Below are 18,258 nucleotides of genomic sequence, written 5' to 3'. Positions count from 1 at the left end.
GGAAATGAACTTAACGTATGAAACTTCGATGACGGAGTGAGACGGATACAGGAGGATAAGTTACCTAGGACAGTGGTATTCAAAGTGTGGCACGCGTCTCAAGTGGTACGCAAATGTATCGTAGCTCTAACTGTTTTGAGTGAGTAGTTCAAAAAGAGCCCGCTCATTTTCAATACCAGTAATATAATGTTTTGATTTAGTGTTTTTTTGTCTTCGTCTACACAGAACCCCCTTTCCGAACTATTCATTCTAAAGAATGCGTCATTCTGTACCTCCCATTGACTAGGTATATGAAAAAGCTTAGTTATGCTGATTTGCTGTTTATAAATATTTATTCAGAAATCTACTCATTCACTTCAATTTTTTCATTAGCAGTGTATATAATACAATAGTAATTGTTGCATTAATGATACGTGTATGCATATCGTTGCTAGGAAACGAAAACTTCATAATTGCACTCACGAGAAAACCACGTTTCTCCATCTGTTTTGTGAAGGCTTCCCGCATTGCCTGAGAAGGGAACAGAACACTTCAATGTTGGTATAATTGGGGTATCACTAAGCAATAAAAATGCCAGGAATAGTTCTCCGGCCATCGCCGACCGCTCGGTTTGGACTTCTGTAAACTTTGTCCGGCTCCATGGCTAAATGGTTAGCGTGCTAGCCTTTGGTCACAGGGGTCCCGGGTTCGATTCCAGGCAGGATCGGGAATTTTAACCTTAATTGGTTAATTTCGCTGGCGCGGGGGGGGGGGGGGGGCTGGGTGTATGTGTCGTCTTCATCATCATTTCATCCTCACCACGACACGCAGGTCGCCTACGGGGGTCAAATCAAAAGACCTGCATTTGGCGAGCGGAACACTTCCGGTACTAAAAGCCATACGCCATTTCATTTCTGTAAACTTTACTCCAAAGGAGTTTCCTTTACCCAGCGACGATTATACAGGGTGTTTCAGTAAGAGCTTGCAAAAATTTAACAGGACATAGAGAATGCTCCACTGAACAATTTGAGGTAGGGAACCTAGGGTCGGATAAGCCAGCTTAAGGAGATAATAGGGATGCAATCACATTACTGTGTACTTTTTTATTTACATTACTTACAGTTAACTGCAAATTCCATCGCTGACACAATGAAGGTACCATTTGCACTGCATCTTATAAAATGTGCTGAAGCTGACGGCCATCAACCTCAATGCAAGCCTCACATCGGTGAACAAGGTTCTGACGCACACTGACAAATATCGCTGGTTTGTTTCGAATCACATGACAAGCAGCTATAATTCTGGCAACTAATTTCATCTCCGTATCCACTGGAGTCTCATATAAAAGAGACTTTAGATATCCCCATAGGAAATAATCAAGGGAATTCAGGTCAAGTGGCTGGAAAACAGTAATGCGAGACAAAGCGGTAGACAAGTTTACTTACATACTTAATCCTTATGTTGGCTTCTTTGCCCCAGATTCCCTACCTCAAATTCTTCAGTAGAGCATCCTCCATGTTCTGTTAAATTTTTGCACGCTCTTACGGAAACAGCCTGGGGTATACAATACGTTATATTATTGGGGAACAGGGTGGTGTAGTGGCTTAGCTGCTTGCCTGTCATCTCGACGACCATGGTTTGACTCCTGGTGCTGGGTGGGATTTTCCGTGGTGTCAAGAAGGGTATGCGACCTTAAATCCCCGACCACAACTCTTTCATGCCTCAGTGTCTGCAGGGACCCTGAGCAATCGAGATACGCTGCAGAAGATGATGAAGATGATGATTATAATTAATATTATTTGGCATTCGGTAACAATAATTTGTTATTCCTGGTATAATCGTAATATACTCGTACTTCTGGGGTAAGAAGGTAATACAATTGGATTTTGGGGATACGCCAACGAAACCGTTCGAATACCACTGTACTAGGCCACTCAGCTGTTGCTTATGGTTCACGAACCAGAACGTGCCTACAGTAACACACGCCATGAACCGTAATAATAATAATAATAATAATAATAATAATAATAATAATAATAATAATAATAATAATAATAATAATAATACGTAATGCAAAATTACGACACTACAAGACAGTTGTATTGCCTGAAGCTTTATATGCCTCAGAAACCATATGCTTAGGTGGTCACTGTAAAATTACAGAAATTGAAAAGCAGGAGCGGAAAATTCTCAGGAAAATTTATGGTCCTATGAGAGAAAATTGAATGTGGATTAAGAGGAGAACAACGGACCTCTACTCCTTCATCGACAGGTTTACTGATGCCGTACGGAAAATACGCCTTAATTTCTATGGCCATATCTACAGAATGAACAGCGACAGACTAACTAAAATATCATTCAAAGTCATCAACTCAAAGAAGGTCAAAATAAAATGGCTAGAAAAAACTAAGGCTGACCTCCAAGAAATAAATATCACAGACGACATCATGGAAAATCGTGGAGCTTTTAGAACCAAAGTAGCCAATCATAAATTTAGGGAGAAACCCAAAAAGACAACTGGTAGGAAGTGGTCGACAGAACGCAAGATGCAACACAGTGCATTCATGAAGAGATTTTGGGAGGATAAGAAGGCACAAACCATCAAACCAACTAACAAGTTCAAACGCGCTCTATGAATGGGCATAACGAAGAAAGAATAATAATAATACGATCTAACCTGCTAATGGTCTAAAGAGAAGCCAGAAGGCTCTTGTTCTTTTCCGACCCCGACGGGATTAGAGCACTCGAGGCATAGGGAGTCTCATTTTCACGCCCTTCGTGGCCCTTGTCTTCTTTTGGCCGATACCTTCATTTTTCGAAGTGTCGGATCCCTTCCATATTTTCTCTCTGATTAGTGTTACATAGAGGATGGTTGCCTAGTTGTACTTCATCTTAAAACAATAATCACCACCACCACCACCACCATCACCACCTTAAAACAATAATCACCACCACCACCTAACATTTTATTTTGATAGTGTTTCTTTAATTTTTTTCTATCTTCCGAGTGTCTTTTGGACAGAAATACTTCAAGAGCTAATTCAGACATTCTCGGGATGTGATTCCATACACTTGGAGGCGAACACCTAATCAGCTGGTTCCATCAATTTACCGGTAATGAACGGTTAGAAGACTGTTCTCAGGAAAACGAAGCTGAGTATTTGAATGATGGGCTTCGAACCACAGAGTGTTCGCTGAGAGAGCACGCAGACAACTGAAGTTTACCTGCGAGTGTAGTTGTGTGTACAGTAAACGAAAGTGCACTATCGATATTGTGTAGCACATGGTACTCATTGCCACGCAGGTGACTTGCAACACCTGTCGCCAGATGTCGTGCATGGCACTACCTGGCGTCTTACTCACGACAGTCGGAAAGGTCCAGCCATCAGGCATGGACACCGTAGTAGTGGATCGGTGCCTTATCGCACAGATAAGTGCCATGGAAACCGATATCAGTCATTCTGGCCCGTGATACCTCCTATCTCAGTCGTGTGATTAGAAGAGTCTTTAACAAGGATACTGCTAAGGTAAGCATTTTTAGCAGTTCTAGTTTCTTTTCTTTTTAAGTAATAGTGCCAAAACACCTTATATCTTAAATACACACGGTATTATCAGCAACAGGGGGAGAGAGGGGGGTGTTATTATCTATGCCCTACCTTCCCTCTGTTTGTCACGAATTCCAATTACGATAAAATAAAAGGCTATTGTAATCAACCTGCGTAATTTATAATATCCATATTTATGTCTTATATAAATATATTTATTAAAATATAATTTCGTCATAAACGTTCTAATAAATGGAATAGTTGAACATTTACGAAACCATTGCATTTAACGAGGTGCTTCTTCTGTTTTCCATTATTAGGCCTATTATTATTATTATTATTATTATTATTATTATTATTATTATTATTATTATTATTATTATTATTTCGAGCCGTGTTCGATATGTTTGTTGTCAGATAGTTTCCCATTCAACACAATTAGTCGTAGAATTATTGCATTTAATTTTATATGGCATTTTTTAAATATTGGTCAGTGACATCTGCATTAGGGAAGTGACTGCACAACCCACGGCATTTTCATTAAAGTTTTCTTATCTTGGAACTAGGTTTCATCCAAGTTGCAGTTTGCAGTTTCAGAGTATTCAAATCCTCTTGTATGTGCACTGCCAGTATTCTTCTTACGCTTCCCGGCCTTATTCTCAATTTCCTGTGGTCGCTACTGTGAATGGATTTAGCCCACATTTACAGCCGGATGCCCTTCCTAACGCCAACCCTACTTGGAGAGATGTATTCACTACTGCGTGACTCTGTGGTGGTTTGTCATGTGATATGTTGTATGTCCTGTATTTGAAGATTTGTGCTAAGACGAACATAAACACCCAGCTCCCAAGTTAGTTGAATTAACCAGACGCGATTTTAATTCCCGGGAATCGAACTCAGGGCTCTGTGAACCGAAATCCACTAGGCTGACCATTCAGCCATAGCGCCGGATTATTATTATTATTATTATTATTATTATTATTATTATTATTATTATTATCCGCCTCTGTGGTGTAGTGGTTAGAGTGATTAAGGTGCCAACCCCGGAGGCCCGGGTTCGATTCCCGGCTCTGTCACGAAATTTGAAAAGTGGTACGAGGGCTGGAACGGGGTCCACTCAGCCTCGCGAGGTCAGTTGAGTAGAGAAGGGTTCGATTCCCACCTCAGCCATTCTCAAAGTGGTTTTCCGTGGTTTTCCACTTCTTCTCCAGGCAAATGCCGGGATGGTACCTAACTTAAGGCCACGGCCACTTCCTTCCCTCTTCCTTGTCTATCCCTTCCGATATTCCCTTCCCTTACAAGGCCTGTGTTTAACATAGCATGAGAGGCCGCCTGGAAGAGGTACTGGTCCTTCTTCCCAGTTGTATCCTCCCGACTCAAAGTCTCACGCTCCAGAACACTGCCCTTGAGGCGGTAGAGGTGGGATCCCTTGCTGAGTCCGAGGGAAAAGCCAACCCTGGAGGATAAACGGATTAATTACTTAATTAATTAAGAAATTATTATTATTATTATTATTATTATTATTATTATTATTATTATTATTATTATTGCGGAAGTGCACTGGGACAGTTATTCTTGTCTTTCTAGTCCGGGGCCGCTGTCACACCACCACATATTTCTCAATTGTTCTCACATAGGCAGAATAGACAGAATAGACTTTGAACCAGCCCTCAGACGCACGGAAGAATCTCTGGTCTTGCCGGCAGTAGAACTCAGGGCCTCCAGGTTAAGAGGAAAGCTCCCTACCTCTAGGCTGCGGGGCCGGCTATGATAATGTCAACCACCATGTCTCCCGAGTTCGAACCCGGTGATTTTTGGTGCGTGTTCGAAAGGACCAACATGTGGCAACAGACAGGATACTGGACTCATAAACCCCAGGTTAAACTCTAAATTTATTGAGCATGGATGCTCCATCATGAAACGAGCGAAGTTGACGTTGAAGGACACTGTATATATTATAAACTAGCTGATTTATAAGCTGTCGTTGATGGGTTAGTGTTTGTATAGTAGCTGCAGTAATGCCATCTAGCGGTGGTGAATGATAGCATCGAGCACTGACAGTGAGTCAGTGTAATGTGTTGATTGTACGTGTGTATAAACACGTGTGCGTGTGTGTGTGTGTGTGTGAGTGTGCGTGTGTGTAGAAAATTGTATTTTAAGTACACACGCTGGGCATTATTTTGTGAAAGGACTAAGTATTTGCCCATTATTTCGTTTCTTTAGCGGATGACGCATGCAAAAGTTCAGCAAATACCTCCAAATTGATAGACGTTATTTTGATAGAGTTAATTATTGAACAATCACAAAAAGTTTGTGTTTGAACTGAATCAGAGATGAATCCGTACCAAATTTCAACTCAGTTGGTCCTCTATTTTTGACGTCATTGAGCGAGAAATAAATAGAGACAATCTTACTTTAAGCTGTTATATACTTCTGAAAATAATTTTACAACTTTCAGGTCAAAATTTCGAACTAAAATATAGCTAATCACGTAACCGTTCTGTCTGAGAATGTTTATGCACAATTTCATGTCATTATATCCAACGGTTTAGTCGTGATGTCATTTCGTAAGATATAGACGTAAGTTATCTCATTCTTATATTAGTTACAGTGTTCCCAGACATTTGGAAAGTAATAGTAGGGTAGATGAAATGAAAGTGCGCATGGCTTTTCGTGCTGGGAGTGTCCGAGGAAAAGTTCGGCTCGTCAGATGCAGGTCTTTTGATTTGACACCAGCAGGCGACCTGCGCGTCGTGATCACGATGAAATGATGATGAAGACGACACATACACACAGCCCTCGTGCCAGAGGAATTAACCAAGTATGGTTAAAATTCCTGACCCTGCCGGGAATCGAACCCGGGACCCCTGTGACCAAAGGCCAGGCAGGGGGTTGGATAGTACATCCCAAAACAACATAAAGAGTCCCTGGGCAGTTTTTTTACAAGCTGCTTTATGTCTCACCGATACGGATAGGTCTTATGGCGACGATTGGATATGAAAGGCTTAGGAGTGGAAAGGAAGCGGCCATGGCCGTACATCCCCAGCATTTGCCTGGTGTGAAAATAGGAAACCACGGAAAACCATCTTCAGGGCTGCCGACATTGGGGTTTGAGCCCACTATCTCCCGGATGCAAGCTCACAGCTGCGCGCCGCTAACCGAACGGCCAGCTCGCTTGGTGGGCATTATTTTGTGAAAGGACTAAGGATTTGTACATTATTTCGTTTCTTTAGCGGATGAAACATGCAAACGATCAGTAAATACCTTCAAATTGATGGTTGTCATTTCGATACGGTTAATTATTGAACAATCATAATAAGTTATGTTTGAACTGAATTTGAGATGAATCCGTACCAAATTTCAGCTCATCCAATCATTTACAAGCTACGCCTGCTTTAATGGTATTAGCTGGAATGGAGGAATAGTTCGTATTTGGGATTAAGTTTGGAGCCCGGCCGTTACTGACATTACAGTACTTCGCCAGCATTTGGAACAAGGTTGCCAATATCTGTAGTTTTCGAACGTGTCCAACAATCAGTGGGGTGGCGTGTTCAGACACCTGGTGGACATTTTGATGACTTCTTGTATTAGAATGCTGTATCCCTGCTAGTACATGGCGACAGCTACTCGACTATTACTCGGGCACTTTCCGTACAAAGTTGGAAAGTCTGTAACTCGTGAACGAACGACCGTAGGACACATGTTTATAGGGAATTTTTGTGTTAGTCTGGGGTGAACACCGCACCCCCCCCCCCCCTGCCCCCGCCCTCTTCCGATTACTTGTCACATGCTTGTGAACATCCTGTTTAAAGATATACGGTATTATTTGCTTGCGTCGTCTGTCCGCGGTAACCGTTCCCTTTGACCTATTCTGGTAACAAATGCTGAATATTTACTTAAATACTACCGCCTAATCGATCGATGAACTGGTCCTCTCATGGAATCAATGATGATCTCTCTTAAACTTTAACGTATCAATCCAACAAGTCACGCAAGCACTTTGTTCCCCTGGTGGCGAATTTAGTTTATATGTTAAATTTTGTATTATTTGTCCGGCTCTTTGGTTGAATGGTCTGCGTCGTAGCCTTCGTTTTAGACGGTCCCGACCAGGTCGGGAATTTTAACCTGATATGGTTAATTTCTCTGATACAGGGATTGAGTGTTTGTGATTGTCCTAATACGCCCCCTTCATACATACACAGCCAACCACCACAGAAACACGTAACAGTGAATACATCCTTCCACATGGGTTTGCATCATCCGGCCGTAAAAGAGGACATGTGCGACACAGTTAGCATCTGCAACCCCACCAAAGTGCGGAAAACAAGAAGATGATGCTGATGATTAAATTATATATTACTTGATGAAAGGAGCTACCTAGAGCCGTGTTCTGTTCAGCCGGATTTCTCCAGGAGGATGTCAAAGACGAAAAATGTTTAAACGAGACTTCCATTTCTAGGCGGTACATATAGCCTGCACCACAAATGAGAATCACGTTAGTTCACTGGGATCAGTAAGTTCATTGTTCTACCCTACTTTGTACGGAATTTGCGTATTGGGAAAGTCTTTACCTACCACTTCTCCATAGGCTTTCAGGTCCCGAACGGAGATGTTTTTTCTTTCTTTTTCTTTACATTATTCTTCCATTCGACAAGTTGCCGCGAAGTCTCGCTCTTTCAAATAACTGTCGTCACTTGTAAAACCTACATAAGGTATTAAGTTTATCATGCTAGCCACTAACACCAAGGGCCGCACAGGGATGTATGGAGACACGGCTGATTTCTCGCGAATTACAAACAGTAAATAGTAATTATCGTCTTCCTCTACAACTTTTCCCACACTTTGGTGCGATCATTTGTACGATATGTGACACACATGTGGATTTGGCCGGATGCCCTTTACGACGCCAGCCACACTTTACTATTACGTGTTTATGTTGTGGTTGACAGTTTGGTGTATTGTTTGTAAATGAACAGAAGAGCATTTAGTGTATTAAGAACCAGAGGAATTAACTGGACATGGCTTAAAACTTGAGCCCGATGTAATTGGTGGATATTTTAAGAGGTAGGGGTAATGGAGGTTTCTTTTGATAGTTCAATAAACATACATCCGGGAGTTCTCTAACGCAGGTCTGTCCAGACTTAGCGCGCCAGGCACACAACTCGGATGTTCTGCACTAAATATGGTAGGCCTATCTATAACGCATGGAAAGCAAATTATTTTCATAATAACAGTCTCTTTTCATCTGTTCTTACTTTGCGTTTATTTTAATATAATATAATATAATATAATATAATATAATATAATATAATATAATATAATATAATATAATATAATATAATATAATATATGAGTCAGTCTTGTGCGGCTCTTGACACCAACCTTAGAGTAAAATTAAATTATATAATTAATGGAATCTAACGACATCTCTCGGCTGGCAGCAGTTAGTAGCAGTGATGTGTTGCTTAACGTTATTAGCGCTATAGGTCAGTGATATCCTTGTGAAGATATTTCTGAATTGGCCCAGACTGTATTTAGCTTGCATAGCAAGTTGCAGATTTTTGGGAAAGACCTTCAGACTAAAACATTTTCTCACTTCAAATGTTTAAAGAAAATTACTGAAAGCCTTCCTGACGTTCAGGTGGAAACTGAAGATTACATGAGTGAAATGTCTGGCCTTGCTGAAGAAATCAATGGCAGATTTAATGATTTGAGATCCCTGAAACCTTCATTTTCATTCCTGGAAAATCCTCTTTCTATTGATGTTGTGGGCGAAGGCAGTCCTGTTCCATCACCAATAATAAAGGATACAGCAGCTGTAGAGTTGGAGCTACAAGAACTGCAAGAGGACGAAGGACTAAAAGGGCTCAAACGAAATGGCGTTTCTACCATAGAATTTTGGAAGAATGGTCCAGAAGAAAAATACACACTAACGAAACAGTGTGTCAAAGGACTAATCTCAATCTTTGGGACTACTTATGTGTGTGAATCACTGTACTCAACGATTAAATTCATTAAATCTACATATCGATCTGAACGAACTGATGAACATTTAAATGAACTTGTGTGAACTGGGCTTACCAATTATCAGCCAGATTTCAAACAAACTAACAGCAAAAATGAACACTAAAAAAAGCACTTCTCAAAAGTGAAATCTCATTCCTTGATGTGCACCTGAAAATGTTCTGTGTAGTGTAGAAAATAAATTTTCCATCATTGGTTATAAAATGAAAAACTTGTCTTCATTTTATAAACTCTTTCCTATTCATGCTCCCAATCTTTTGTCTCCTAAATTTGCGGCTCCCAGAAGTAAGGTTAGTGGCCACCCCTGTAATATAATATAAAAGTATAGACTAGAGTGTTGCGTACTTGTAATTTACTGCAATTTTGCTATTTTTTCTACTTCGGAAACAAGCGTGCATGAAACCGCCAATCGTACACAGTGGCAGGCGTTGCCGTCTGTGAAAGAAGATCATCGCTTGATGAGCTTAAAGCCAAAAGAAGACGTCCACACATGTACATAGAACTGAACACGAAGAGCACTTCCGCCACCTCGTTTGGGAGTCTCGGATACGCTTACTGACAGAATTTACCATAAAACTTCTGCAAATAACTCGGCCTGATATTTCTTTGTAGTTCTACGAGCTCCAAGTACAAGGTATGCGGAATGTCTTCAACTGAAAAAGGTCAAATAATAAATAAGGACTGGGGTTGAGATTTTTAAAGTCAATAAACCGTGTGAAAAATTTCCACTATTTAACTTCGAATGACTTCCCTCTGTCTTCGATTGTAATGGCGTTTCCGGGAACGCTTATTTACATTTAAATGACAAGGCTACATGAAGATAATTAGTATTTCCGCTATGTGAAAGGAGTAAGTCACCTTCGACTCCTATTTGAAGACTCTTCGCTCCTTCATTTCTTTTCACGACTTGCCATAGTCGAACCTCGATATCTCGAACTTCCATTACTCAAATTTTCAGTATCTCGAAGTAACTTAAATTTCCCGGCTGTTTGTCCTATTCTTCACGTGTATTTATTTCTCTATTACTCGAAATTCGTTTACACGAATTTCTAGATTTCTGGAACCAAACATTTCCTCCCTTGAAGCAAAAACCACTCTCTAACTCGAATTTTGTGCCACATTAACCGTGCAATACGGCATTTGTGGTTTGTGAGGAACAAGTAAAGAAAGGGGTACAGTGATGCTGGGAGCTAATATGACGGGAGCCAAAAAACTAAAACTAATCATTGGAAAATCGGCGAAGCCTCGCTGTTTCTCGGGTGTGCATTAATTACCGGTCACGTACGAAAGTAACCCGGCAAGTCGCAGATGAAGCTCCATTTGCGAATCTCGGCTATGCGTGGTATTGACGAGAAGTTTCAGCGTGAAGGGAGGAAAGATTAACAGTAACAAACAGAAGAAACTACGAATTTTTTTCCAAAGGTGTTAACGGATGTATGTTTCTAGTTTCACTGCTGTATGTACTGTGTACTCTGTCCTGCCGGGCAGAGTGGCTCAGACGGTTAAGGCGCTGGCGTTCTAACACCAACTTGGCAGGTTCGATCCTGGCTCAGTCCGGTGGTATTTGACGGTGCTTCAAATACGTCAGCCTCGTGTCGGTAGATTTACTGGCACGTAAAAGAACTCCTGCGGGACTAAATTCCGGCACCTCGGCGTCTCCGAAGACCGTAAAAGCAGTTAGTGGGACGTAAAACAAATAACTTTATTATTATTATTATTATTATTATTATTATTATTATTATTATTATTATTATGTACTGTGTCCTGTCTTCTAAAAAGTGACTATAATAAGGGTTATAATTAAAGTAATTCCGTAAAATAATAATTTTTTGTATATTTTTAAATACTGTTAAAATAATGTATTCAGTATAAGCCCGTAGATCCTTTCATAAGATTCAATTTGTACATGCTCATAAACGGTATTCTCTATACCCTATAGGCCTATCGAAATGTCGATAACTCGAAATAAAAGTTAGCTTCCGGGGTGATTCGATATATCGAGGTTCCACTGTACCACAATCGCTGACCACCGAGTAGAGCCTTAAAGGTTCCCACCGTCGGCTGTCCTGAGAATGGTTTTACGTAAGGCGAATGCCGGGACAGATGCTTTCATAGGACACGGCCGCTACACCCTCACATTCTCTGCACCTCTAGTCACCTCTACAAATCTTGGTCTGAGAGAGGGCGTTCTAGGAGGATTGCAGTACCCTGAAGCTCGCTAAATAAAACGTTGAGCAACGGAGAGACTGACCTGTGCAACTCCTTCGCACCGAGTTATGTACATCCATATTCTAGCAATAATATAGCATTATACAATTGAACTTCGATATCTCGAATCACCTCGGCTACTAAATATTTCATTCATTCATTCATTCATTCATTCATTCATTCATTCATTCATTCATTCATTCATTCATTCATTCATTATCATCATAGACTGTTATGCCTTTCAGCGTTCAGTCTGCAAGCCTCTGAGAATTTACTAAACGTCGCCACAATCCTCGATTTGCAACTAGTGTTGTGGCCTCATTTGCTTCTATACCTCTTAACTTTAAATCGTTAGAAACCGAGTCTAACCATCGTCGTCTTGGTCTACCTCTACTTCTCTTACCCTCCATATCAGAGTCCATTATTCTCCTAGGTAACCTTCCTCCTCCATTCGCCTCACATGACCCCACCACCGCAGTCGGTTTATGCGAACAGCTTCATCCATCGAGTTCATTCCTAAATTAGCCTTTATCTCCTCATTCCGAGTACCCTCCTACCATTGTTCCCACCTGTTTGTACCAGCAATCATTCTTGCTACTTTCATGTCTGTTACTTCTAATTTATGAATAAGATATCCTGAGTCCACCCAGCTTTCGCTCCCGTAAAGCAAAGTTGGTCTGAAGACAGACCGATGTAAAGATAGTTTTGTCCAGGAGCTGACTTCCTTCTTACAGAATACTGTTGATCGAGTTATCGAAATTTCGAGATATATAGAATACCGTTTTTGAGCGCCCAGCTCTATGGCTAAGTAGTTAGCGTGCTGGCCTTTGGTCACAGGGGTCCCGGTTTCGATTCCCGGCAAGGTCGGGAATTGTAACCAACATTGGTTAATTACGCTGGCACGGGGGCTGGGTGTATGTGTCGTCTTCATCATCATTTCATCCTCATCACGACGCGCAGGTCACCTACAGGCGTCAAATCAAAAGATCTACACCTGGCGAGCCGAACATGTCCTCGGACACTCCCGGCACTAAAAGTCATACGCCATTTCATTTCACCGTTTTTGAGCATATATAGCGCATAATTCATTCATTTGTATCTACGGGCTTAACTGAATACATTTTCTACAGTATTTAAAAATATGCTAACAAACTCGTATTATACGGCATCGCCGTAATTATAACCCGTTATTAAAGTAACTTTTTAGACGATAGGATACAGTACATACAGCAATGAAACAAGAAACATTCCTCCGTTAACACCTTCGGAAAAAAAGTCCGTTAGTCTCTTCTGGTTTTTTTTTTACTGTAATCCTTCTTTTCTTCCCCATACTTTTCAACAACATTTATTGCTGTGAGAAACACTGCCATTTATATTCGACTGACTCTGTATGTAGGTTCGAAACCACGCAGCCAAGATTTTTTTTTTTTTTTTTTTTGCTATTTGCTTTACGTCGCACCGACACAGATATGTCTTACGGCGACGATGGGACAGGAAAGGCCTAGGAATTGGAAGGAAGCGGCCGTGGCCTTAATTAAGGTACAGCCCCGGCATTTGCCTGGTGTGAAAATGGGAAACCACGGAAAACCATCTTCAGAGCTGCCGACAGTGGGGCTCGAACCCACTATCTCCCGATTACAGGATACTGGCCGCAATTAAGCGACTGCAGCTATCGAGCTCGATCAGCCAAGATTCGTACATGGAGCTTGCCATCCACGACTTCCGGGGTTGCTTTTGTTCGTGACCGGTAATGAATTCACAACCGAAAAACAGCCAGGCTTCGCCGATTTTCCCATCATTAGAAGTTTTAGGTTTTCGGTTCCCGTCATATTAGCTCCCAGCATCACTGTAACCCTTTCTTTACTTGTTAACTGTTCCTCACAAACTACAAATGTTGTATTGCACAGTAAATGTTGTACAACATTCGACTTACAGAGTACTTTTTTTACTTCAGCAGAGGAAACGTTTGCTTTGAGAAATCGAGAAATTCGTGTAACCGAATTTCGAGTAATAGGAAATAAATACACTTGAAAAATAGGACAAACGGCCGGGAAATTGAAATTACTTCGAGATATTGAAAATTCTAGTGTGGAGGTTTGAGATATCGAGGTTCGACTGTATTTATTAAATTTACTATATTGCGACTGATAGAACGAAGCATATGCAATATTCTGGACAAGGGGAAAGGCTAAAGAGAACTATATCCACCCATACCAACCTAACGGGAATAGGCGTCGCGGTTAAGACATTACCATGTTCATTTTGACACCCCGTGTTTCTGTAAAGAATTAGTACCCAGCTATAAGGTACCTTTCGTCCGGCTTCATGCCTAAATGGTTAGCGTGCTGGCCTTTGGTCACAGGGGTCCCGGGTTCGATTCCCGGCAAGATCGGGAATTTTAACCTTAATTGGTTAATTTCGCTGACACGGGGGCTGGGTGTATGTGTCGTCTTCATCAATATTTCATCCTCATCACGACGCGCAGGTCGCCTACGGGAGTCAAAGCAAAAGACCTGCATCTGCGAGCCGAACATGTCCTCGGACACTCCCGGCACTAAAAGCCATACGCCATTTCCATTTCATTACACTATCGATGATGATGATGATGATAACAGCTTTACGCCCAACTAACCACTTCTGCCGCTTTTGAAGACTTCAAGGTGTCAGCATTTTGCTACGCGAGAGTTCTTTTACGTGCCGGTAAATCAATCGACATGAAATTGAAATATGTTAGCGCCTTCGAAAACCACCGGACTAAGCCGAGATCGAACCCACCTACTTCTTCTCAGAGGACCAACGCTTTACCATCTGAGCCACTCAGCCCGGCAAACTATCACATAAATTTGTCAAAGATCCTTTGAATAATAATAATAATAATAATAATAATAATAATAATAATAATAATAATAATAATAATAATAATAATAATAATAATAATACTCTTCTTCTTCTTGCATTTACCTGAGTCGGCACTTTGTATGGCTTTAGGCTTTCCTTGACGCCAAACCCTATGAGAAGTGATATATTTGCTATTGCGTGTTCCTGTGGTGGTTTGTAGAGTGTTGTGTCGTTCTTAAATGAAGATATATTAAGACGAACACAATCACCCAACCCCTGATCTGGAGGAATTAATCAGAGAAAGTCAAAACCTCCGACTCAACGATCCTTCGCATAATATCTTGTAGAAAATGATAGTCTAATAAGAAAGAATGTTATAAAAGATCCTTTTATGAAATGTCTTTATTTGCATCGTGTTATCTTTTCGATAAGCTGCTATAAATACAAAATGACGGATCGTAAGTTCAGCTGGAATGGTACTCGTTTCAGAGTAGCTTTTAAAAAAAATGCTATTTGTTCGGGGCGTCGACCCATGTGGATCTTTTGCCCCTTTCAGAGTAGCTTGCTATTTGAATGAAGTAGTACACAATGCGAGGGTGTAACAGCATCAGTTAACATTTGACCAACGTTGAGTACGACGTATTAAACTGTGCTATGCGTGATGTATAACTACAATGTTTGAAATTATTAAAATCCATTATTTTATAGTTGTGATGTAAGTCTATTTAAAGAAGGAGAAAACGTATTAAATACAATTATTTTTATCTTTATCATTTTTTTCATTAACTGATAGCACGGAACGAGTTGGCCACGCGGTTTGGATCATGTAACTGTTAGCTTGTACTCAGGAAATAGTGGGTTCCAACCCCACTGTCGGCAGCCTTGAAGATGGTTTTTCGTCGGGTCTGGGATTGTTATCACAACTGTTTAATTCCTCTTACTCCTGTTCATATACATACAACACGTCACAACACAGAAAGTCGCCATAGTGAACACATCCCTCCACACAGGGTTGGCGTCAGGAAGGACATCCGGACGTTAAACATGACATGTGCGACATAGGTCACACCCGCCACCCCACCAGGACTTGCAAAACTGACAGAAGAATAATAACTTGCATAAACGATTATAACATGCAATTATATTACAGCTGTCTGCTTGCTTAGCTACTGTTAGTTCAGTAGTTACAATATGTGCACTACCGAAAAAGAAACAAGAACTGAAAAGGAATTGTAAGACGTGACAAGAAAAGCATCCATCAAAACTTCCTGAAAGAACTGCAGTACAAGAACATGAAATGTTACATAAATCATTTGAGATTTCGTTTAAGTTCGTTGCATCACGAGTGTCACTATTTATCGCTAAACGAAATACTCGCCTGAAAAATTGTATGAGTGTTGTAGATCGCTTAATGATTACACCAGGGCCTCTCAAACGCCCAAACTCTCACGCGTGCAGAGCGAGGTGCATAGGCTCTGTGCACTGTGCATCGGTACGCTTCGCCTCAACTCGGCTTGACTCGGATGGTGTAGTGTGCTGAGAGCGACGAAGCGTTTGGTGGTAGACGACGTGTTTATCAGTGAAATAGATAAGCGCACGACAACTACATAATAATGGAGCAACCTGTTTCGAAGAAAGCAAAGACTTCCGAAAGTCCATTTCAATCGAACTGGGATCTTTCGTATTTTTTTTTGTCTGTCGTGACGATAACGCCAAATGCTTAATCTGTGGGACGATAATTACGTGCGTTAAAAATCGTCTACTGAAAGACACTACAACGGACTACATTCGGAAAATTATTGTGAAATCATAGGACACGTCAGAGAGAAAGAATTACGGAAGTTGAAACATCTTGAAGAAGAACATTCTATATCCACAAATGAGGTTTGTTCCAGTACTGTAGCATTTTCATTTTGGTTACTGGTTCTGCATTTTTTAAAATTATGTTTACATTCCTCTCAAACATGTATGTGTATTTCTAATTCACTTTTTTAAATTTTTTAATAACACTGGTAACCTTGTCCCATACAACTGTGCGTCTCCGCTCACCACACATAAACATTTCACAGTAGGGGAGAAACAGCAGTGAAGGTGAGGAACGCGGAGACAGGCCGAACGGGCGAGACAGGTGTAGGGAGAGAGGAGTGGAGGGGTCTGCACTCTGGTCAACCAAGCGAAGTCGTCTTTTGCACCGTGCACAGTGCATGCACCACGCGCATGCACCCTGAGAGGCCCTGGATTACACTGTGTTTTCTAGTAAGAAAAAGTTATTCAAGTCCGCAAATACAGTACTTGAATTCCTCAATTCAGTCTCTCTAGCAATTTTCCAGGGTCATGTGAGGCTATTTATCAGTTAATACTATCGGATTTGCGTCACACCGACAAAGAGAGTTCTTATAGTGACAATGAGATAGGACAGGGCTAGGGACGGGAAGGAAATGGCCGTGGCCTTAATTACGGCACAGCCCCAGCATATCTGCCTCAACACTGACATTCAGATGAGTAGCCAAAAAAACTGAAGTTCACTTTTATAAAATATTTTACAAAACGGTTTTTGACAAAAATGTCTCTGATAGTGTATAGTACCAGCCTCACCTGCTGTTACTGGTTCTCATCCGTCTCGCACGGGAGACAATTCTGATCGAAATCAACTTTTCCGTGGTTCCCTTTTCAACTCTCATCAGGTAGTGCTGCTCCCACAGTTCAGGGGCGCCTCCAAAGTGTCCCGTAGGCCTACATCACAGCGAGGGAGGCGAAACGGTGAGCCCATTTCGTCCTCAAACTGTGGACAGCAAGTCTTATTTGTTTACTCCTAAACTGTGCTAGGCAGCAGAATTGGGGGACAAGCTAGCGATGTTTTCCAATGGTCTGTTATTTGACCTAATGACATGAGGGCTTACCTCAGATTTTTTTTTTTTTTTGCTAGGGGCTTTACGTCGCACCGACACAGATAGGTCTTATGGCGACGATGGGATAGGAAAGGCCTAGGAGTTGGAAGGAATCGGCCGTGGCCTTAATTAAGGTACAGCCCCAGCATTTGCCTGGTGTGAAAATGGGAAACCACGGAAAAACATTTTCAGGGCTGCCGATAGTGGGATTCGAACCTACTATCTCCCGGATGCAAGCTCACAGCCGCGCGCCTCTACGCGCACGGCCAACTCGCCCGGTACCTCAGAATTTCATAACATACAGTGTCTTATTAAGAAAATCACATACACAAGAATGTTCCCTAGATTGGGTTCACAGGTCTATTATTATTATTATTATTATTATTATTATTATTATTATTATTATTATTATTATTATTATTATTATTTTGCTAGGGGCTTTACGTCGCACCGACACAGATAGGTCTTATGGCGACGATGGGATAGGAAAGGCCGAGGAGTTGGAAGGAAGCGGCCGTGGCCTTAATTAAGGTACAGCCCCAGCATTTGCCTGGTGTGAAAATGGGAAACCACGGAAAACCATTTTCAGGGCTGCCGATAGTGGAATTCGAACCTACTATCTCCCGGATGCAAGCTCACAGCCGCGCGCCTCTACGCGCACGGCCAACTCGCCCGATATTATTATTATTATTATTATTATTATTATTATTATTATTATTATTATTTTATGTCCCTGTAAAATATGCCTTTGCTGGCAGGATGTAGTGTTTACAGTA

General features: G+C 41.3%; 1 protein-coding gene across 2 annotated transcripts in view; it reads left to right on the top strand.

Annotated features, from left to right (window-relative positions):
* Nucleotides 1-3,343: 3,343 nt before the first annotated feature.
* The window catches only part of LOC136866633 (leucine-rich repeat-containing protein 15), a 175,342-nt gene continuing 160,427 nt past the window's right edge, over nt 3,344-18,258 (top strand). For both annotated transcript variants that reach the window (XM_067143753.2, XM_067143761.2), the window contains exon 1: nt 3,344-3,506. The gene's annotated coding sequence lies outside the window, so the exon portion shown is untranslated. The remainder of the gene's footprint in view (nt 3,507-18,258) is intronic.

The sequence above is a fragment of the Anabrus simplex genome, chromosome 1 (genome assembly GCF_040414725.1).
Source record: "Anabrus simplex isolate iqAnaSimp1 chromosome 1, ASM4041472v1, whole genome shotgun sequence".
Classification (NCBI taxonomy): domain Eukaryota; kingdom Metazoa; phylum Arthropoda; class Insecta; order Orthoptera; family Tettigoniidae; genus Anabrus; species Anabrus simplex.
Note: the sequence above shows the minus strand (reverse complement) of the source record. Positions and strands in the feature narration are given on the sequence as shown.